This window comes from Lepus europaeus, chromosome 17 (genome assembly GCF_033115175.1).
Source record: "Lepus europaeus isolate LE1 chromosome 17, mLepTim1.pri, whole genome shotgun sequence".
Classification (NCBI taxonomy): Eukaryota; Metazoa; Chordata; class Mammalia; order Lagomorpha; family Leporidae; genus Lepus; species Lepus europaeus.
Window position 1 is genome coordinate 54,098,901 of NC_084843.1, and position 23,320 is coordinate 54,122,220.

A 23,320-nucleotide genomic window follows, 5' to 3' on the forward strand; every position below is an offset into this window, starting at 1 on the left:
ACTTGCTAATGAGCTAAGAATTAGCTGAACATGAAGAAATTTTATATTCTAGTTGGCTTGTGAAGTTCGGCGACAAATAGAAAGTTTTATTAATTGCTTCAAAATACAGAGTATCAAAGACCCCTAGGCCTCCAGAATCTTCGATCTTAGGAAGCACTGGTATAGTTTAACCATTTTACAGACAATGATGAAATTGAGATCTCACAAATATTACATCATTATCAACGTTTATACAGCTGTTTTGTTTGCAAAATCAATCAAGGTGATGCCATTAATATGCAGTCATTGTAGCTCTGTTAGCACTTTAGTTGGGGTTTAGAGATGAGGGTTTGTACAATTTCTATTGAACTTTCAAAAAAATAAAAAAGTGTGAGTCAGTTTCTCTTTCTCTGTATCTTTCTGCATCTCCCCTCTCCTCTTCCATTTCTTTTTTCTTTTCTTTTTTTTTTTTTTTTTTGTTTTTGACAGGCAGAGTTAGACAGTAAGAGAGAGAGACAGAGAGAAAGGTCTTCCTTTTTCTGTTGGTTCACCCCCCAAGTGGCCGCTACGGCTGGTGTGTTGTGGCCGTTGCGCTGCGCCGATCTGAAGCCAGGAGCCAGGTGCTTCCTCCTGGTCTCCCATGTAGGTGCAGGGCCCAAGGACCTGGGCCATCCTCCACTGCCTTCCCGGGCCACAGCAGAGAGCTGGACTGGAAGAGGAGCAACCGGGACAGAATCCGGTGCCCCGACTGGGACTAGAACCCAGAGTGCTGGCGCCGCAGGCAGAGGATTAGCCTAGTGAGTTGTGGCGCCAGCCTTCTCTTTCATATCTATCACTTCCATCATTTTAGTTCAAGTATATGTATTTTTTTTTAAAGATTTATTTATTTATTTGCAAGTCAGCGTTACAGAGAGAGAGAGGAAAGGCAGAGAGAAAGAGAGAGAGAGAGAGAGAGAGAGATGTCTTCCATCTGTTGGTTTACTCCCCAATTGACCATAATGGATGCAGCTGCATTGATCCAAAACCGGGAGAGTCAGGAGCTTCTTCTGGGTCTTCCATGTGGGTGCAGGGGCCCAAGGACATGGGCCATCTTCTACTGCTTTCCCAGGCCCTAGAAGAGAGCTGGATAGGAAGTAGAGCAGCTGGATCTTGAACTGGCACCCATATGGGATGCCGATGCTTCAGGCCAGAGTGTTAACCCACTGCGCCACAGTGTCGGCCCCAAGTATATGTATTTTTTTTTTTTTTTTAATAATTTTAGAGATAGACATGGAAAGGAAGAGGGAAAGAGAGACAGGAAGAGTGAACACTCCCAACTAATGGTTCAACTAATGGATCTGGGAACTCAACCCTGGTCACCCACATGGGTGGCAAGAACCCAGCTACCAGAGCCGCCATCTGCTGTCCCCCAGCACCTGCAATAGCAGGAAGCTAGAGTCAGGATTCTGAATCTGGCATCAAATACAGAAACTCTGCTTGACTAAATGCCCACTTCCAGGGTATATGTGTTTATTTTACCTTGATATTGATTTCAGTTTTCAGGAAAGGAGAAATATAAGCAATAAGAGAGGCATGGGATGCTCATAGTCCAGAGGAAAGGTGTGAAACAAGAATGAGAAAGCCCAGATGACCCTAGAGCATCTTCTCAATCTCACCTCTCACCTCTCTTGGCCTTTTTACAGCTGTCTTTTCCTGCACAGAGAAAAAGGTAGACGTCTCTAAGGTCAGTTGCCCCACAGATGATGCCCGGAGCTTCTAGATCAACTCTGCATTCCCAGGGGGCGGAAATCTGATGGCCTTACAGGGGCAGGTGTCTCTGGCTGTTCCTGGGATGGTGTCAGAGGGCAGGAACTTGGGACTGATCTCTCACTTCTGTCCTTAGTGTTTTACATTTCATGGAGTGCTTCCTCCAAACGTGAGCTGATTTCATTTCACAGCAATGGATGTTGTGAGATGTTAGTGGATGTTAGTGAAAGTAAGTAAGAGTGGATGTTAGTAAGCACCCTTATTATACACAGGAGGGAACTGACGTTCAGGGGGATTAGATAGTGTGTTAGTTTGCATGAGCACAAACTAAGTGTCTTAAAATAGCAGTTACTGTTCTGGAGACTAGAAATATAGAATCGAAATATCAGCAGGGTTGATTCATTCTAAGGGCTTTGAGGGAGAATTGGTTCCATGGTTTTCCCTGGCTCTTGGTGACAGCTGGCCATCCTTGATATTCTTGGCTTGTGGGTGCATCTTTGAGTCTCTGTCTTCTGTCTTCCTACGACATTCTCCCTTTATTCAGCTAAAGCAGCATTTCTCTCTTATTAGGACACTGGTCATATTGGGTTAAGGGCCTACTCCACCTTAGTAAGATCTTGTGACTTAGCTAATTACATCTAGAAAAGACCCCCTTTCCAAATAAGGTCATATTGTGAGGAGCTAGGGCTTAAGACTTGGACATGTATTTCTTGGTGGACACAGTTCGCATAACAGAGAGCTTTCCCCAACTTTGTATTCAAATTCAGAATTCCTGACTTTTCAAGGGGATTATTTTGCTGGTTGTTCTGGCGATATTAAAGTATACAATTTCAGAACTAATTTACCTTCTATTTGTCACTGAATCTAGTACTTATTCAATGGAATATACAAAATCACTGGCCTCTGTCATTCACCCTAAGAATACCAGATAGGAAGGCAGGAATTTGGAAAGGGAAAAGTTGTGGTCAGTTAGATAGTTGTTTTGTCTCTCATAAAATAAACATTTACTTGAAGACTGACACAATTAATATGCCTGACACTGTTGCTGAATGGCTTCTATGGAGTCCCTTGATCATCTACTTTAAGTTTATTCTATCTAGTCTTTCCAGCCTGCCCGCAGGCTCAACCAAATTGAGCATCAAAACACTGGGCACTCAAAAGGAAAATACTGAAATGTAGAAACATTTTAACCTGGAATATTTTATTTTTATAGATGTTTTTGGATATTATGATTATAATGAAAAATAACGTATTATTGCTCACAGAGTAGATCAATGTTCCCATCGTAAAGCAGTGAATATGTGAGGTGACAGATACGTTGCTTAGTTTGATTCAGTCATTATGTACTGTATGTGTAAATCATAGTGCATCATACTCATAAATATATACATTTTGTCAGACCTTAAAAAGGCACATTACAAAAGACAATTGTAGAATTTAAAAAATTAAACCATTGATTCCATTTGAGTGTTCCTAATTTTTTCATTTTCCTTTGAAAGAAAAGATTTTAATGTCTTTTTGTTTCAAGCTTTGATTTTGATTACAATTTACAAAATCTTCATAGGCTAAAGATATTTGATTTTGCATCAGTTAGGTTTTAAAAAAATTTAAATTTATTTGAAAGGCAGAGGGACAGAGACACAGAAAGATCTTCTATTTACTGGCTTACTTCCCAAATGCATACAAAAGCTGGGGCTGGGCCAGGACAAAGCCATGAGCGTGGCTTTCCCATGTGGGTGGCAGAGATTCAAGTACTTGAGCCATCACTGGAATTGAAAGCAGAGCTGGACTCAAACCCAAGCCCTCTGACATGGAATGTAGATGTCACACACTGTGCCTTCATTGCCGTGCCAAATCTGACTCTGTTACATTTTTGAGCAAAACATTTTTAACTGAACTTGACCAAATACACACAAAATACAGAGTGCTCATTTCCAAAACAGTGTAATTGTAGGGCATATAGGTTGAATTATAAGATACTTTTACAAAAGCTCCAAGCGTTTTAACATCCAATTTATGGTGAGCAGCAAAAACATTGTGTATTTCCATGCTGAAGTTCATTTTCATTAACATTATTTTAATCACAACAATTTTGTAGTTCAATTACTTTCTGTATGCAAAAGAGAGGCGATGCAGCTTCTCTTTGGGTAGAATCATAGGTCATTTGAAGATAATAATGAATTATGTGTGTACCACAACTAATTGCAAGAATATTTATGCTCCATAGGTTTCTCACTAAAAGCACTGCTGTGCTCCACCAAAATTTGTATTCATTCTATCTGTGCAAGAATATAGTTTTTTTTCTTTTAATGAACTTTTAAACTAAATTAATAATATTTACAAGAATATCAGGTGTTTTTCTTTCAAAAGAGGAAAATTCCTTTAACTTAACATTCCATGAATTGAGTGAAAAAAAAATGAGAATTATTAATGGAATTCAGGTGATTAATTTCCTCTTTGAAACATCTGATAATATGGTATAAAACCAGTATCGTCTATATGCAAAACTTTTCTTCTGCTAACAGATCCAACATGCTGTCAGCTTTTGCTTCTTTTTATATATGCATGAGAAAATAGAAATGGGAAGGCTTAATTTAAATTATTTTTGACTTTAAAAAGTTGTGCTTTAGATAGTGATATGTAAATGCATTTTTTGCAACTACGCTTGTTAAATTGGTTTTGGGTACATTTGAAGACTACTCCTAACCTTTGAAGAGACTTGATATGCTCTATAGCAGGAATGCTTAGCCTCATTTTTTCATGCATATATTTCCCTTATATCTAAGCTGTAATTCCTCATCTTCATTGAGCACTTTGTCTAAAGCCCTGGAGGCTTTGTGATGCTCCCAGACTTCAGCATAGGTCATGGGATGTGTCCATGGATTGACAGGCGCCAGCAGCAGCACTGGATGCTCGTTTCCTGACACCTGGGACTGGTTGCCAGAGACACAACACACTTGGGTTTATGGGGTAGACACTCTACCTGTGCTCTAAAAAGGGTGTGTCTGGAGAGGTCAGAAAATGAGATGAGTTATTGTGGATCATCTTTTAGATTCAACCAACTATCAAAGTAGTTGTGAAGTTTTAAAATTCATGTATTAGGTCGGCGCCGCGGCTCACTAGGCTAATCCTCCACCTAGCGGCGCCGGCACACCGGGTTCTAGTCCCGGTCGGGGCACCGATCCTGTCCCGGTTGCCCCTCTTCCAGGCCAGCTCTCTGCTGTGGCCAGGGAGTGCAGTGGAGGATGGCCCAAGTGCTTGGGCCCTGCACCCCATGGGAGACCAGGAGAAGCACCTGGTTCCTGCCATCGGATCAGCGCGGTGCGCCCGCCGCAGCGCGCCTACCGCGGCGGCCATTGGAGGGTGAACCAACAGCAAAAGGAAGACCTTTCTCTCTGTCTCTCTCTCACTGTCCACTCTGCCTGTCAAAAAAAAAATTCATGTATTAGACCATTATTGGGATTTCCTCAAGTATGAGAGTGAGGACTCTGTTCATCAAATGTATGTTTCACACAGAATACCACACCATGGCAAAAGCTGAAAGTACGAAGTGGAAATATGAAACCCATTTTACATTTCAAGAAATACAACTATTAAGAATGACAATTTTTATGAGGAACATATTGGCACAAATGCTAAACCAGGCTAGAAAATATCCCAGGGAATGGCTCTATGGTAGCACTGGATATAGCAGACATGGTAGCAAGGGCAGCTAGCATGGCTCTGCAAATTCTTGTCTTCATTTGGACTTAGGATCTATTAGTAGAGTTGTGCTTGGGACACTATATTAATAGGAGGAATGAAAACCTTATGCAGAAGCTGCAGTCTGGGACTTGAGAAGAGACCATTCATAGTCTTCTTCAACCAGGAGGGTGCTGGTAATCAACAACTTGCGGACAGAAGAGGGTTGGTGTGAAGGGAAAATACGTAAAGCTTGATTTACAGCTCTTTCTTATTTCTGTGGCGTAAACTCCCTTGCCGTGGCTGATTTCAAGTTCCAAGCTTGACAAATCATTGGACATGGAGTAGATGTGCACAGTCAATGCACCACTTCCCAGACTCTACCCAGATCTGTGCCCAACAATGCTGAGTATTGTTTTTGAGCAAGAGAGAGTAATGAGAAGCTGAACACACTTCTTACCAATGTTTCCCTCCCTGAAGAGTTGTACCTTTAACTCCTCTAAGACTCAGTCATGGAATTGTGTTGGCTTTTCGCTGTTTTGTTCCACAATTTTACCTTAGGAAGAAATTTAATAAATAAAAATATTCTTCTATGTAATTTTTTGACCATTACACACTGTTGATGTTTGCCGTGTACATTGAGCCACAATGATCTAAACCATGAAAATCTGCACAACTCCGTCCCCTATGTGCCCCATTCCTGGTCAACATCAAGAGAAGAAAAAAGCATGTGCAGAGGCTTTTCCTTAGCTTTTACTTTTTGATGTCCTAGATCACCAAATTATATAATAACAACAAAAACTTTAAGGAATATTCTAAACAAATTTAAAGACCTAAAGTATTTAGAACACAGAATATTTAATTAAGTTTGTTATGTTCCAGATACCAGAGAGGATTCAGGGACTTCAGGAACCTCCAGTAATAAACTCTTGATAAATGTGGGTCTGTTTTTGCATATGAAAACAGAAAACATATATTTTATGCATCAGTTGTAGATATTGTTCTGCAACATTTCCTCATAAAACAGGATGTGCCTTATGCTAATTTTCCATGAATATTTCAATATCATTTGGCAAAAGGAGCAAAAATATGACCCATGTCCAAAAAACACCTCAACTGCGGGGTTGCCACATTCTCCAGTGGTTTCTTTAATTACAGATTTATGAAGTGAGACCATGCTAGGCAGAACAGAAATTGAATATACCAATCAAGAAGAAAACACTCATGGCAACCATGGAACACTGAAAGTAAATAAATAGATCAAAAGCTACCAGTATTGAAACAGAAAGGAATTCATGGTTCCATCACATGGCACTATGAAGGGTCAGTATTCTCTCTGAAAAACTGATGGAAACTGAAACCGGCAGAGTGAACTGGTTATTAAGCACTGATGGACATTTATCGATGGGTGTTGCTGGGGTCATAAAGAGATCAGAAAGACATCTAAGCCTTACTCCAGGAGTTTTTCTTGACTTGCAGAATTTAGGAACTGCCCGCTCTCTCGTTGCAGCATTCATTTATCTTTCCCATCTTGAGTTAGCTTTATAGCACTCCTTTTGGGTGTGTAATGTAGTACCCTTTATGTGTATAAGGGAAGCTTTTGACAGCCCCTGTATATGAGAAATTCTTCCATGGAGAAATGATTTATTGTAATGGGTATATGTTGTTAAAGCTAGGTTGAAACTATGCCTTTGATCTAATTTGTAGCTCTATCCTGTGAAGGGATTCTTTCTTCAAATGTCAGAATTCTTTGCTAGGAGCAGGACTTGCCCCTCCCAAGATCTGTGTTGTTTTTTTTTTTTTTTTTCTTCACTGCATTTCCATGAGAAGGTGGCGATCTTTTAATGTCCCTTCTACCTCCCATGTGGCGCATTTGCAGTTTCTCACCCTGAGGTGGTCAGGAGGGAGCCCCGTCTTTTAATACCTCTTTCCTCAGGGAGTATCAGGGATTATTAGCAATTGTAATGGTGTAGGGGAGCATGGCTCTGCTTAATCTATGGAGCCTGCATGGCCATTTTAGAGGCAATGTAACAGGTGATTACTAACTCAGAGGTGCTATTTTCCTGTTGCCAGAAGGTCACTTTCGCAATACAACAGCATCAAAATGCTTAAAGGGAAGTTAAGGGAAATGTTGAATATGTAACAGATGGAACTCAGGAACTTAAGTGAACTTCATCGGAAGCACAGAGATTTATAAACCCTTCAGGTTTCCTACTCTTTCCGATGCTGCTGTGTCGGAGGCCACCTGACAAACCACACGGAGACGCAGCACTCAGTCAATTCATCACCACGTTTATTGCCTCATCGGTTCCAGGCCAAAGTAGGGGGCCCGGTGATGAGGGACTGGAGGCTGTCTCCCTGGGGAAACTCTTCAGCCTCCAGCCCTGAGCACACAGAAAGACAAGGATATATACCCTGGGCCCCATACAGATAACATTCATTGTGTGCAATCATGCATAGCACAGGAACAAAACAAGTTTACAAGGTAGCAAAGATCAGGGTACAAGCTCTGCTGATGGAGCAAAGAACATCATACACCTTTATCAGAAGTCACATCCTGCCTGCAGGAATGTGGGACGAAAAGTCTTGTGCCTTCAGGATTAGATAAGGGACAGCCTCAGCCTGCTGCATCTCATGTCCGGCCAGGGCCACTAGCCCCGACACTGCTGCAGAGGAATTGGAGCAAGGGCTTCAGCAAGACAGAGGCCAGGATTTAGGCGGTAGAGGCAGAAGCGGGCCTCACTTCTGAATGTGTTCAGATTCTGGCAGCTGGCTTTGCTAACTCCAGGTCTCTTCTCTAGCTGACTGATCCAAGTTTTCAGCAATGAGCTCTAAGATTTTTTTTTTTTTTCTGCAGCAGAATGTCCTAAAGGAAGTTCAGCTCAATTGCCTTTGCCGGAAAAGACACTGAAACAAGTGATTGTTTGATGGGCCTGGAAAGAAATGATTGTTTCATTTGAAGTTTCCACTTTAGCCTTAAAACCTAGGTTTGATAGTGTGAGGAATAGCCTGTCCTCTTCACTTCTCCCTGGCTGATGAGAGGGAGTTGTTAGGTGCTCATTAGGCTAACACGAAGGTAGACAGAACCAGTTATGGAATCCATGACTCATTGTTACATTTTATCAGTTCCCTTAGCTATCTGCCCAAGTTGTAATCTTTTTTTTTTTTTTTTTTTTTTTTTGTGGCTAAAGTTCTGAAATATTAGAGATAAAATTCGTGACTTAAAAATTTAAAGCTTTCATTTCTTTCCATCTGGGTAATTCCTGGTATGAACAGGTAACCGACCTCTTGTCTTTGACATTCCCTGTCCACCATGTTGGGATGCGATTTGTGATAGTTCTCTTACCGAGTCTTCTTAGTCTCACCAGGAAGGCATTGCTCCCATCTTACAAATAAGGTGGCTGAGGCTCTAAGAGTCAGCAAGCAATGGAGCCAAGATATGGAAGCCTTCTTGAACAACAGCCCAATACTCCATGATGAATGTGAGTAAGTTAAAGCCAGGGACCCTGTGAACCTGAGATGAGGACAGGATTGCTGGCTTGAGTGTCCACAAAGGAAGCCCCATAGAGGCTCCCCATACCCAGTAGAAGAATAAGATGTCTGTTTATTGCTGTTTCAACTGACTCTGAAGTGTAGGGCCCCAACTATGCCTATATCGAAACAGAGGAAAGCTAATACAATGTGAGATTGTAATTGAACCCCATAGATTTTCTTCCTAAAGATCTCTTTTCTCCTGTACTACTTCATATGGATTCTGCATCTCTTCCTCACCAAGCTGGGTAAGTTGGGGAGGCTTCTGTGGTTCTACATATTCTTGTTAGAGGAGAGAGCGTACCTTGACCCACAAGTCCCAGCTATTATTCAATCATTTCTAACTGTAGCAAATGCGTTTTAATAAACATAAGCCTTTGCAAGTAAGCAAAGTAAAAATCTTTCACAAGAAGTTCCAAATAGTTTAAAAGAAAACTGAGTAAAAGGGGAACGCATGATACTCAATATGTTAAAAACTGTGATCTACAGTTGTATCATGAGGTGGAAAATTGAATTGTTTTTGAGTGTTAGGTGCCTACTTCACCACTTTGCCTATGTGATTTTGTGGTTCTGAGCCCACAAGTATCCTTAAGGGCAGGCAAGAATTGAAAAAATATGAACTTTTAAATTCAGCTCCATATTTGTTATTCCACCACTGGAAAGCTACAGAATTTCCTAGACTCTTCCCCATCAATTCACTTCAGTCCATCCTATTCCCTCTTGGTTTTTCTGATTTGGGGATTCACTGCCACTGCATATCAATCGCCATTTGTAGATGTGGCAGATGTGATGATAATGTTCTCTGTGAATTAGTTCCGATTGTTTTGTTTACAAAGCCAATTGTGATTCTGGAAACTGGAGAGTAGAATAAAAGATTCATGATGAATTACGACTTACCCCCTTGGGAGAAAAGGTGTCTGGTGGTAAGCCACAGGGGATGGATTTAGTTAACATTTTCATTAATAATCAGGGAGAAGAAGTAAACAGCACTTAATAAAGCGGGCAGATGCACCTAGGTGGACTGGTGCTAACGAAGGAGGAAGCAATGGAAATGGACTTTGTGGCTTTTTTAAAAATCAAGGCAAATGGGGAGTGTATCCAGGAGCGATGTTAAACTGAAATGGGTGAAGGTACTGGGGGAGGTGGTTATGACAAAGGAGGTAATGTGAATTCTCCTATTTTAGTTTCAAGTCTATGCCCATAATGTGGGAATGTGCGAATTCGATCCCAGTATGATACCAGTTTCCTCTTTCCAAGAACAACAACCCAGTTTTGTCAACGGCATCACCATTTGTTCAAGCACCTTGGATCCAATACTGAAAGATGTCTTCATGTCATTATTTTCCTTTTTCTACATTCTAAGAATTAACTCTCATTTAGCATTTACTGTATGAAGGATGCTATGCAAAACAGTTTACGTTTATTATGTCATTTCTTCTTCAGGAAAATTCTAGGAAGTGTTAGTCCCATTTTACAGATGAGGAAACAAGAGGTTTTGAGGGAAAACCTTTAAGGAACTTGGCCAACCCCTAATAGCTAATGTAAACCAGTTCTTTATGCATCTTTATGCACTGTCACCAAGCCTGGCAGATTCTTCCTTTGTGTGGTCTCTTTCAGTTCTTGCTTGTTCTCCATTTGTCCACTACCTGCTGTTTATGGGACTACAGTCATTCTGTAACTGGTATTCTAATAATCAGGCTGTCAGCTGTGTGTTTTGAACATACAGCAAAAACTACTCCTATCATTTAACTCCTATGTTCAAGGCTCGTTATGTTTATATTCCATAACTATACTTCCGTAATTGTTTTGCATTCATTATTTTAATAATTGCACATATTTGTGGGCCACAGTGAGACATTTTGATACACGTGTACAATGTGTAATGAGCAAGTCAGGGTCATTACCGTTTCCCCTTCTTTGATATTACTTTCTGATGGATGTCCTAGACCCACTTGATCCTGAAATGTACAACAAGCTATTGTGAACTGTAGTTACCCAAGAAGCCATGTAACACTGCTTATTCATTTGATCTGGTTCTGATTGTTCTTTCTATCCTCCCACCCTCCCTGCATCTAGTAATTACCATTCTGTGTTCAGGCTGAGGTTTGGTTTTTTTTTTTTTTTTAGCTTCCACATGTGAGGGAGAACATGTAGTATTTATCTTTCTGTATCTGTCTTGTTCTGTTGGATACCCTCCAGTTTCATCCATTTCTTTGCAAATGACAGGATTTCATTCTATTTACAGCTAAATAATAATCCATTGTGTATAGAAACCACATTTTCATTATACATTCATCTTGATGTAGACACTTAAGTTGATTCCATATCTTGACTATTGTAAATAGTGCTGTAAAGAACAGGTATATCTTTGATATAGTGATTTATTGTTTTTAGATATATATCCAGTAGTGGGTTTGCTGAATCATATGAAAATTCTATTTCTAATCTTTTAAGGATTCTCTATACTGCTCTAATTTACGTTCCCATCAACAGTGTATAAAAGTTTCCTTTTCTCCAAATTCTCAGCAGCTTTCTTTACTTTCTGTTTTTGCTTTTCCTTTTTGATAATAGACATTCTGACAGGGGTGAGGTAGTATCTCATTATGGTTTTGATTTGTGTTTCCCTGATGGCTAGTGATACTGAGCATTTTTTCATAGATTTGTTGGCCATTTGCATACATTCTTTTAAGAACTGTCTATTCAGGTGCTTTGCTCATTTCTTGATTGCTTTTTTTCAATTATATGTTCTGGATATTATCTGGCAGATAAGTAGTTTGAAAATATTGTCTTCTGTTTTGTCAAATGTGTATTCACTGGAGCTGGTGCTGTGGGTTAGAAGGTTAAGCCTCTGCCTCTGCAGTGTTGGCATCCCACATGGTTGCTGGTTTGAGTCCTGGATGCTCCACTTCTGGTCGAGCTGCCTGCTAATATACCTGGGAGAGCAGTAGAAGATCCCCCAAGTACTTGGGCCCCTGTACACACATGGGAGACTCGGAAGAAGATCCTGGCTCCTGGCTTTCATCTGGCCCAGCCCTGTCCATTGCGACCATTTATGCAGTAAACCAGCAGGTGGAAGATGTATCTCTGTCTCTGTCTCTCTGTCTCTCTCTCTCCCTCTCTCTCTCTATCTGCCTCTGGCTCTTCTCTGTAACTCTGACTTTCAAATAAATAAATTTAAAAAAGTCTTTTCACTGATTGTTTCCTTTGCTGTGCATAAGCTTCTGAGCTTGATATAATCCCATTTGTCTGCTTTTGCTTTTGTTGCCTGTGCTTCTGGAGTCTTAGTCAAGAAATCATTGTCTGCACCATTGTCTTGAGCTGTATCAGGTATTATAGTTGGCTCTATGGTCCAACTTGAGATGGTGTTTGTTTATGATGAAATTTGTGGATCTGATTTCATTTTTTTTCTACAAATGTATATCCAGTTTTGCAGCATCATTTATTGAAAAAACTATCTTTTCTATGATGTATGTTCTTGGCACTTTTATTTAAAAAAAAAAAAAACAAAAACAAAAAAAACAGCTGGATTGGAAGTGGAGCAGCCAGGACTTGAACTGGCATCTATATGGGATGCTGGCACTTCAGATGGTGGCTTAACCCACTATGCCACAGTTCCAGCCCCTCATTGGTATTTTATAATTTTTCTTGATGAGATCTTTGGTTTCGTAGGATAAATATATTGCTAAATAGTTTTATAGCTATTATGAATGAGATCGCTTACTTGATTTCTCTTTAAGCAAGATCATTAATGGTCTATGAAAATGTAACTGGTTTTATTTGTTGATTTTGTATCCTGCAACTTTATGGAATTATTTTTTTTAATCTCAAGAATTTCAATTTTTATTAAACATTTTATATACACAGATATCAGGTCTTGATAAAAACATCTCTGATTTTTATATACTCAATGTACAAATGATTATTTATATTTTTCACTATAAAGATGAAAATGGCAATTCTAATCAGTTATTCCTGGAGTGTTTAGGTTTTTCCATGTATAAAATAATGTCTTCTGAAAACATGGATGTTTTGACTTCTTCCATTCTAATTTGGATCGCCCTTATTTCTTTTATTCTTGCTAATACTCGCAATACTGGTAAGAATGGTGAAAGTAGGCATTCTTGTTTTGGAGGTGAAACACTTCCATAACTTTTAAAGAATGTTTCCCTATTTATTTTTTATCTAGCTTGTTTTAGGAAAGATTTATCTTTTTTTTTTAAAAATATAAAACATAACAAGGTAAAGCTAAAGTATAAAATACATGAATGGATAATGAACAAAGAGGAAAATGATCACATGGAAACATATGAAGGCAGAACTGAAATTGGAAGTTAGACATTCACAAGAGTATGCATACTTGTCACCAAAATGTATAGTTGGTTTCCATGCATTTACATGAAAATATTGCTAGTGAGGTTGAATTTTTAAGGATAAGACTGACTCTAACACAGTATCTGATGTTTGCCTCCAGGGTACAGATGGGTAAATTTTCACCTGTATGTCATTTTTAGTACCAGGTTCTGCTTATAAATACATGAAGTCAGCAACTTTCCACTGTCATGGTATTCTTTTTTTTTTTTTTTTTTTTTTGACAGAGTGGATAGTGAGAGAGAGAGACAGAGAGAAAGGTCTTCCTTTTTGCCGTTGGTTCACCCTCCAATGGCTGCCGCGGTAGCGCGCTGAGGCCAGCGCACTGCGCTGATCCGATGGCAGGAGCCAGGTGCTTCTCCTGGTCTCCCATGGGGTGCAGGGCCCAAGCACTTGGGCCATCCTTTACTGCACTCCCGGGCCACAGCAGAGAGCTGGCCTGGAAGAGGAGCAACTGGGACAGAATCCGGCACCCCGACCGGGACTAGAACCTGGTGTGCCAGCGCTGCAAGGCAGAGGATTAGCCTATTGAGCCGTGGCGCCGGCCTGTCATGGTATTCTACTGAACCTTGCCTCTAATCAAGGAAGTCACTTCATGGCAGTGGAAGTGGGGCAATGGACCTATTCTCGTGGAATTTACTGGTCTGATCATGTCCTCCACTGCTCTGAAACAACTGCTTCAACAGAGTGGTGCACGGGCTTTTGGGAGACTCAGTTACATTGCCAGCTAGATGATAACACCTTGTAGATATGGAGCTAGGTTCCCCAGAAGGTTGAATATGTTCTGAAGTAGCATCCCACATATGATAATATTTCTTCCACAGCCAGGATTCATGGGTCTAGGAATCAGAAGGAAGAATAGGAGTGGCACCACTTATCATTAACCTCAGTGATGTACTAGCAAAATCTTGGATTCCTTTCCTGTGACCTTATGCTTTGCTGGCATAGAGCACAGTTCTGAAGGGAGGAATGCTTTCACAGGGAGGCACAATGATGCCACTGAAATGCAGGTTAAGACTGCCACCTGCCCACTTTAGATTCCTAGGCTACTAATCAACAGGTAAAGAAGGTCGTTCCTGTGTCAGCTGGGGTAACTGATTCTAAAAAGAGGAAATTTGCTGCTCTGCAGTGGAGGTAAGGAGGCGTATTTTGGGGATACAGGAGATTTTTAAGGTGTCTTTTAGTATTTCCATGCCCTATAATTAAACTCAATGCAAAACAAAGCAACAATCTAGGTGCTTTGCCTAATGGCCCAGACCATTCAGAAATGGTGGCTTGCATCACTCCATTACATAAGGAATCATGACCAGCCAAGGACAGAGGGAATGTGTAGTGGGTAGTAGAAGAAGGCAGTTGTAAATACCAGCTATGACCATGTAACCAGTTACAAAAGACAATAATTGCTTTGTACATTCCTCCTTATTTTGTTATGAAAATTTCTATGTGTATATGTCCTTGTGCGTAACTCAAAAATCTGTTTTCCTCCCTCTTATTCATTTATATGAAATAAATGATTTATTACATTTCAGTATTATTGATTTTACATCATAGTATTTAAGTTATAGGATATCAAGGAGAAAAGTAATATCACTCAAGAATTTTACTTCTTAGTAAAAGATTGATGCATTTTAAGGGGCAGGCAGGGTAGTTTATCATGTTAGGTGGAATTATGACCTTGTTATTGTCTTTAATTGGAAATTAAGTATGTAAGGAGATGTGTATGGGTTCTCAGTTGACAGGGGTGGACTTGCGACTACTTTTTATGTCAACTTGACTGGGACAGATATTTGCAGTTTTGCTATGAGGATGTTTCTGGTAGAGATTATAATGTGAATCTGGGGGGCTAGCACTGTGGTTTAGTGGATTAAGCTACTGCCTGCAGCGTAAGTATCCAATGTGGTCACTGGTTCGAGTTCAAGCTGCTCCACTTTTAATCCAGCTCCCTGCTAATGCACCTGGGAAAGCAGTGGAAAGATGGCCCAAGTGCTTGGGCCCATGCAACCAGGTAGGAGGCTGGGATGAGGCTCCTGGTTCCTTGCTTCAGCCTGGCGCAGCCTTGGCTGTTGCGACCAGTTGGGGAATGAACCATCGGATGGAGGACCTCTCTCTCTCTGCCTCTCCTTCTCCCTCTCCCTGTAACTCCACCCTTCAACTAACTAACTAACTAAATTTTTTAAAAATGTGAATCTATAGATTGAGGAGAGCAGATTTCTCTCCTCACTTTGGGTAGATTCTAGTGAAGTCATCGGAGGCCTGAATAGAACAAAAGGTGAGAAAAGAGAATTCACTTTCTCTGCCTAGTTGCATGTTGGGACATTGGCCCTCTCCTACAGCTGAGCTGGAACATACACTACCAGTCTTCCTAGCTCTTAGGCCTTTGGCCTCAGGCTGTAACAGTTGGCTCTCTTGGGTCACCAGCCTGCAAATGGCAGATAATGGAACATCTCTGCCTCTGTAATTGTGTGAGCCAGTTCCTAATAATTCATTCATTCCCTCACACACTACCCTGCCTCTCTCTCAAAATAGTATAGGCTTGGAATGTGAATTGATGGGCCTGGTTAGAAATTTTAGTTGATCACATTGTACACCAAAGCGGTAGGGTCTACTGATGGAAACCTTTCCCTTTAGTGTTATGTATACAGTAGGTCTTCAAGTTGACAAGAAGTACAATGAATCACAACTATTTCCTATGTTATTGAGACCTAAATCTTGACTTACATTGTTTCCGGAATTATACACTGTTCTTCCTTAAGGAAGCAGAGAGGGATTTTCAGAGTCTAGTGGCAGACATGTCCTTATGCTCTAACTTTTGCCCTAAAGGAAAACTCTAGTTCCATGGTCTAGAGAGAATGGGCATCATTTTTCTCACAGATTTTTTTTTTTTTTTGACAGGCAGAGTTAGACAGTGAGAGAGGGAGACAGAGAGAAAGGTCTTCCTTCCATTGGTTCACCCCCCAAATGACCGCTACGGCAAGCGCGCTGCACGGATCCAAAGCCAGGAGCCAGGTGCTTCCTCCTGGTCTCCCATGCAGGTGCAGGGCCCAAGCACTTGGGCCATCCTCCACTGCACTCCTGGGCCACAGCAGAGAGCTGGACTGGAAGAGGAGCAACCGGGACAGAATCAGGCGCCCCAACCGGGACTAGATCCCGGGGTACCGGTGCCGCAGGTGGACGATTAGCCTAGTGAGCCGCGGCGCTGGCCTAGATTTTGATATTCTAGAGAATCTGTTTCTCAATGCCATTCTTGGCAAATTAACAACAGTTTTTTACTATAAAATATTCCTGTACGTGAAAATATGAGCTAAGACGAGCTTTTCCTTAACAAGCATAGTGAGGAAGGGCAACCTGGAAGACATCCTAAGAAAGTCAGCCAGTGACCCTGCTAAGATAAGAGGTGGAGCTGTCTTGTTTGCAGCTAGCCCACTCACAGGCTTCCTAGAAGGTCTCCACTGAGCATCTTGGTTAGGAGGCTCCACAGCCCCTGTCTTATCAGTCACTGAGGGCATTGCATGGTGAGTTATTCCAGGGAAGTTGTTGTTGTTGTTGTTCTCCTCCTCCATTTTTAAGATTTATTTATTTGAAAGGCAGAATTAGAGAAAGGGAGGAGAGCTCTTCCATCCACTGGTTTACTCTCCAAATAGCTGCAATGCCAGAGCTGGGCTGAACCGAAGCCAGGGGCCAGGAGCTTCCTTTGGGTCCTCCACATGGGTGCAAGGGCCCAAGGACTTGGGCCATCTTCTGCTGCTTTCCTAGGTGTATTATCAGGGAGCTGGATACGAAGTGGAGCAGCCAGGACTTGAACTGGCACCCATATGAGATGCTGGCACTGCAGGTAGTGGCTTAACCTGCCATGCCACAGCACCGGCCCCTCCAGGGAAGTTCTTGTCTACTCACTCATGGAATCCTTTTGACATACTTTCTTTGAAATGTAAATTTTTCTTTTATTAATAGGCTATCTTAGAGTACAATCATGTATATGAAATATTGATTTAGAGAAATAATTTTGGGTAATTGATGGATATACACGGATATACACATATCATAATTGGCATATATAATTTTTATTTTTTTCAATTACACTTCCCATTTTTAAGTTAGCTTTTATTGGATGCAATGTAGTTTATAGACTTTTTTGACATATTTTGCCCTAAATCCAATAAAAGATATTTTCCCTTTCCTCTCTCCCACTTTCCAACTCCCTTCACCCTTTCTGTCTACATTTTCTCTGTATGCCTCTATTTCTCTCTTACACCCCATGGATTCATAAAGACCAAAAAGTTTCTCTTCCTCATAATAATTGCAGAGCCTCCTGCAGGAGCCTGACTGATGAAAGTAGCAAGAATCTACATAGTTGAATGCAGTTTAGTGAGCCCACAGGTGGAAGTGGAATCTTGGAAGGAGTACCACTTAGGCTTTTTAAAAAATCTCCCCAGTGGGACTTTTCTGAGACTTGTAGGTGAATCTAGGAGGTCCAGGACAGGGGCGTCGGGAGGGCCACATGGAGGAAAGCCTCCAGTCCAGTGGAAAATAAGTAGACAGTCTCTTACTTCCCTTGTGGGATGGTGACTGTACCCTTTGGCTTTATTACCAGTTACCATGAAACTTTTAAGTACAGAAATTTATAAGGGAATATGAAGAAGGAACTTTTATTTTACGAAGAAAAGTAGACAATTAGAAGAATACATAATTTTAAAAATTGACAACAAGGTAATAGAAAAAAGAAAATCAGCACAGAGGAAAAAGAAGTTAAACATATAAGAGAATTAAACTCCAAATAAAGGTTAATGGTTAAACATTAAAAAATAATAAAAAGATAAAGTGGATGGAATTTAAAATAAATGAGAAAAGGCTAAGGGCCAATGAGATAAAAGGTTAAAGCCATGAAAGTGAAAGATGTAAAAGGTTAAAGTATATAGGATAAGATTAAAAGGTAAAGTATAATAGTAGGTTTAAGTGCAGGAAGTCATTAACATGCTAAAAGTCAAAAAGCATAAGGATGAAAAGGATTTGGAGGAAAATAGTGTAAAAAAAAAAATAAAAAAAACATGAATGGTAGACAAGTAGATGAGCCAAAAGGAGTGGGCTGTACAAGACCAGAGAAGGGCTGAGAAGCTGACTACATGAAGTAGCCAATCCACAGCAGAAGAGGCAGTCCCGCCATAGGACTGGGAGCATTGTTGTGCCATTGTCTCCTTGAAACTTAACCTTTTGAATTTTTTCCAAGATGCAGAGTGGACAGGAAGGATACAACAGACTTTCAAACCATTGTCTTAGTCCGTGTTTTTAAAAAAATTTTAAAAAGATTATTCATTTTGTTTAAAGATTTTATTTATTTATTTGAGAGGTAGAGTTACAGTGAGAGAGAGAGAGAGAGACAGAGAGAAAGGTCTTCCGTCTGTTGGTTTACTCCCCAAATGGCTGTAATGGTCGGAGCTGTGCGATCCAAAGCTAGGAGCCAGGAGCTTCTTCCCAGTCTCCCACTTGGGTGAAGGGGCCCAAAGACTGGGGCCATCTTCTACTGCTTTCCCAGGCCCAGCAAAGAGCTGGATTGGAAGAGGAGCAGCCGGGACTCGAGCTGGCACTCATATGGGATGCTGGTGCTACGGGCAGAGTATTAACCTACTGTGCCACGGAAAGACTACTAATTTGAGAGAGGGAAAGAGGAGGTGGAAAGAGAGAGGAAGATAGATTGCATTTGCTGATTCACTTGCCAAATGCCCACAATGGCTTGGACTGGGCTGAAACCAGGAGCTGTGAACCCAATTCAGGTCTTCATATGAATAGCAGGGAACTCAATTACTTGAGCCATTTCCAGGGCCTCCCAATGTCTGTATTTGCAGGTAGCTGGACTTGGGAGCCAAAGTAAAGTGTTAAACCCAGGTACTCTGATATAAGGCACTGGCATCCTAACCACTAGACTAAACACACATGCCCCAGTGTTTGAGTTTACCTGTCAGATTCATACTCTTACAGGATTTCGTGCTACTTTGGATAGGAGAATGTTGTAATTGTCAATGCGTTCACCTGCCCATTCTTTCTCTGAATTCAAAAGTATTCTTTCTTGCTGGAGGAGAGTTCTCTCTTGTCAATAGGGTTCCCCCGTGACAGGTAAAATATGTTTACCTGTAAAAGATATGCTCAAATTGAGCAAAAATACCAGTGTACCTAAAAAAATTTATGGAAAATGGAATTAAAAACAATTTTATTTTGGTGTAAATGTTTTTAAAATGTATGCATAGTTTTCTCGTTATATACATTTACCATCAACTTTCTGAAGATCTCTTGTATATTAGTCATGCTTGCAACTTTTTTTGTCTTGCTCCTTTGATTCTGCATAGGGGAAGTCAAAGGAAGCGAACTGGTGTTGAGCTGAGCATTGTGTGAGCTTGGGGAGGTTGTAGAGATGCCCTGGACTAGTTGCTAGCTTGGTGGAAATGAAGAGAGCAAGGATTTTATAACCAATGATGTGGACCATGCATTTGGATTCGATTTGTGCTTTCTGAGAAATGAAATGAAGGATATCAAACTGAAACTATTTTCCATGGCTATACTGTGTTTCTTTGGTTAGGAAACTATTCTAACAGAAACACCTGGATTTTGATTTTATCCAGTTGATACTAAGAATTCCAAATATGTAGAATGTATTGAATGGAGTGCAGCTTACAATAAAATTACTTTGAAAGTGCAATATGATAGACATGAAGAAATGTAGGAAGGGAACAAATAAAATCTAAATAAAGACTTATATTTCTTTTCTCTAAAACATTTAAATACTATATACAATGAAATTACTAATTGCTATGGGGATACACAAGCTAAACAAGCAATTCTCTATAGGAGTGGGTGTTTGGCTTAGCAGTTATGCTGCCTGCATCCCAGATCTGAATGCCTGGGTTTGAGCACTGGCTCCGCTCCTGATCCCAGCCTGCTGCTAATGCACACCATGGAAGAAATCATTTGATTGCTTGAGTAAATTATACATGTATTTTTACAATGCAGGAGTCTTGAATTTATTTCCCAGCTCCCGACTTTGACCTTGCCCAACTCCTAAAGTTGCAGGCACTGGGAGAAGTGTATCAGCAGATGGGAACTTACTCTCTCTTGACCCCTTCTTCTTTGTCTTACTTTCTATGTCTCTCTGCCTCTCAAAGAAAGAAACAAATTCCCTGTCATTTGCTTACATTTTAATGAGAAAATGTATTAAGTAGTAATGGAAAAACAAAGAAAGTCGAGATGATTGTTAAAAGAAAGATATTTTCAGAGCAGTGTAAGTTTTTCACAAAGGAGATATCACAATGACCTAATGTGAAACATCTTCAAGAGGAACTTGGCTTGGAGCCTCACGAGATCTGGTAGGACTATGGTTGCTGGGTTTGACGATGAGCAGTAAGAGGGAAGAGATAGGCAAAGTCATAGAGGAAAAGGTTGGATGCAGTGACCGTTGGGAACAGTAGCAAGTGAATACTCAGGAGTAGAAAATTAGATTCAAGAAGGAAAACGGTCAGAGCTTTAGTTAAGCCAGCTCATGAGTGACGTTAAATATCAGTGCCAGGAAATTGTACTCTCAGTCATTGGGAAACCATAGGAAACCTTTGACGACTTTTGATCTGGGGAGTGACATAATTCAAGGTTTGCTCTGAGACAGCGCTAGACTAAGGGAGGGGTTAAAAACAAGCGGAACAAGAAGGAGCTGGGAAAATTAGGGTGGCAGGCAGATTACTCACATCTACTTCCTCCCAGGAAAATGAAAAAAAAAAAATGTGAAGGGAATATGGAAAGCAAGGAAGAGTGCTGTCAGCGGAACAGATATTTTTGAGATATTTCTGAAAGATGTAAAACAGCATGACCAGCCAGATGGAGCATGACAAAAGAAAGTTATTGCCTTCAGCTTTCTAGTTTATGGTAGTGGACAGGGGTAACTACCATCAGTTTCCTTGAGACAGCCCAGTATCCTGTTACATTCCTCTTTCCATCTTAATTAAGTTGAAGTTGTTTTCTATTATGTATATCCAAATATTTACTGTACAATGACTATATGAGTTCTTTTTTTTTTTTTCAATGTTCATGTATTTATTTGAAAGTCAGAGGTAGAGAGAGAGGGAGAGACAGATCTTCCATCCACTGGTTACTCTGCAAATGGCTGCAATAGCCAGGGCAGGCTAACGCCCAGAGTTTGTGCCAGGTCTCCCATGTGGGTGGCATGGGCCCAAGTACTTGGGCCATTTTCAGGCATCTTCTGCTGCTTTTGCAGGCACATTAGCAGGGTGCTGGATTGGAAGTGGAGCAGCCGGGACAGGAACTGGTGCCCATATGGCATGCCGACATCGCAAGCAGTAGCTTAACTCGCTGTACCACATTGCTAGCCCCTATCATGGAGAAATGACAGGTTTTTCCTTGTTTGTTTTTTTAAACTGGGCCATTGGAAGCCCTAAGGCATTACCTTTGTTTGATGTTGTGTTGGGAGATGTTAGAAACTAAGAACTAAGATGACATGAAAAACAATTTATTTAACCAATCATAACTCAAATTAATGTGGTTTGATTGCAGTGAAAAGGGAATACCCACTGGAAAGCACACTGTGAACTCTTTTTTTTTTAAACTTGTATTTAATGAATATAAATTTCCAAATACAGCTTATGGATTACAATGGCTTCCCCCCCACCCCGCCCCATAACTTCCCTCCCACCCACAACCCTCCCCTTTCCCGCTCCCTCTCCCTTTCCATTCACATTAAGATTCCTTTTCAATTCTCTTTACATACAGAAGATCAGTTTAGTATATACTAAGTAAAGATTTCAACAGTTTGCACCCACATAGAAACACAGAGTGAAAAATACTGTTTGAGTACTAGTTACAGCATTATATCACAATGTACAGCACATTAAGGACAGAGATCCTACATGAGGATTAAGTGCACAGTGACTCCTGCTGTGGACTTAACAAATTGACACTCTTGTTTATGGCGTCAGAAATTACCCTAGGCTCTAGTCATGAGTTGCCAAGGCTGTGGAAGCCTTTTGAGTTCACCGACTCATATTTAGACAAGGTCATAATCAAAGTGTACATTTTCTCCTCCCTTCAGAGAAAGGTACCTCCTTCTTTGAAGACCTGTTCTTTCCACTGGGATCTCACTCGTGGAGATCTTTCATTTAGGTCATTTTTTTTTTTTTTTTTTTTTTTTTTTTTTGCCAGAGTGTCTTGGCTTTCCATGCCTGAAATACTCTCATGGGCTTTTCAAGCACACTGTGAACTCTTAATTAATATCAGCTCATTGACTAATAGTCTGAAGTAAATTCCAGTTCCATAGAACCATAACCTCAATCAGTCCCTGGAAAAATTTCTCTGGCTTAATGTGTTGCTATTTGTTATACTATTCCTTAAACTGAAAACAGGTTCAATGTTCCATCTCCAGCTTTTGTGTTGACTTTTTATTCTACATAGCTCTAATTTATCCCTTTTCCCATATACCACTGTAACATCTAGTAACTTCCAATACTTACATATCCGAAGCACATTCTTCCAACTGCCTCATTCACTCTGCAATAGCACAAAAATTCTTTATCAAACTATGTGTTCTAGTTTTTCATTTGGAAAGTATAGCCCTATAGCTTAATTCTCCTTCGTGCAGGGCAGACCAATTTTATCCTCTACCGAGCTCTAATTTTTCATTTCATCCCATTTTCTGGAGAAAACTGGGGTCACTGGTTAATGCTGATTTTAAAACAGCTTTTCACGTCATGGCCCTGGGATGGCCTGGAACAGCCCTGGTTGTGGACAGAATTGTTAGGGAGGCTTACATGTTTGTTTTCCGAATCCCTTTCTGATTGCCAGCTTCCTCTGTGAGTTTTCATTTTCTCCTCCCAGTTTCCCTATGTGTACTGAAAGAGCTCACCATCTTCCCAGGGTGCTTCTGCACAGTGGAACTGCTTCCTATACCCTGCCTTTTAATACACAAGCGTCCAGCCCCTTACCTCTGTCACAACATTTCTGCTCCGAGTCAAGGACACACATTCAT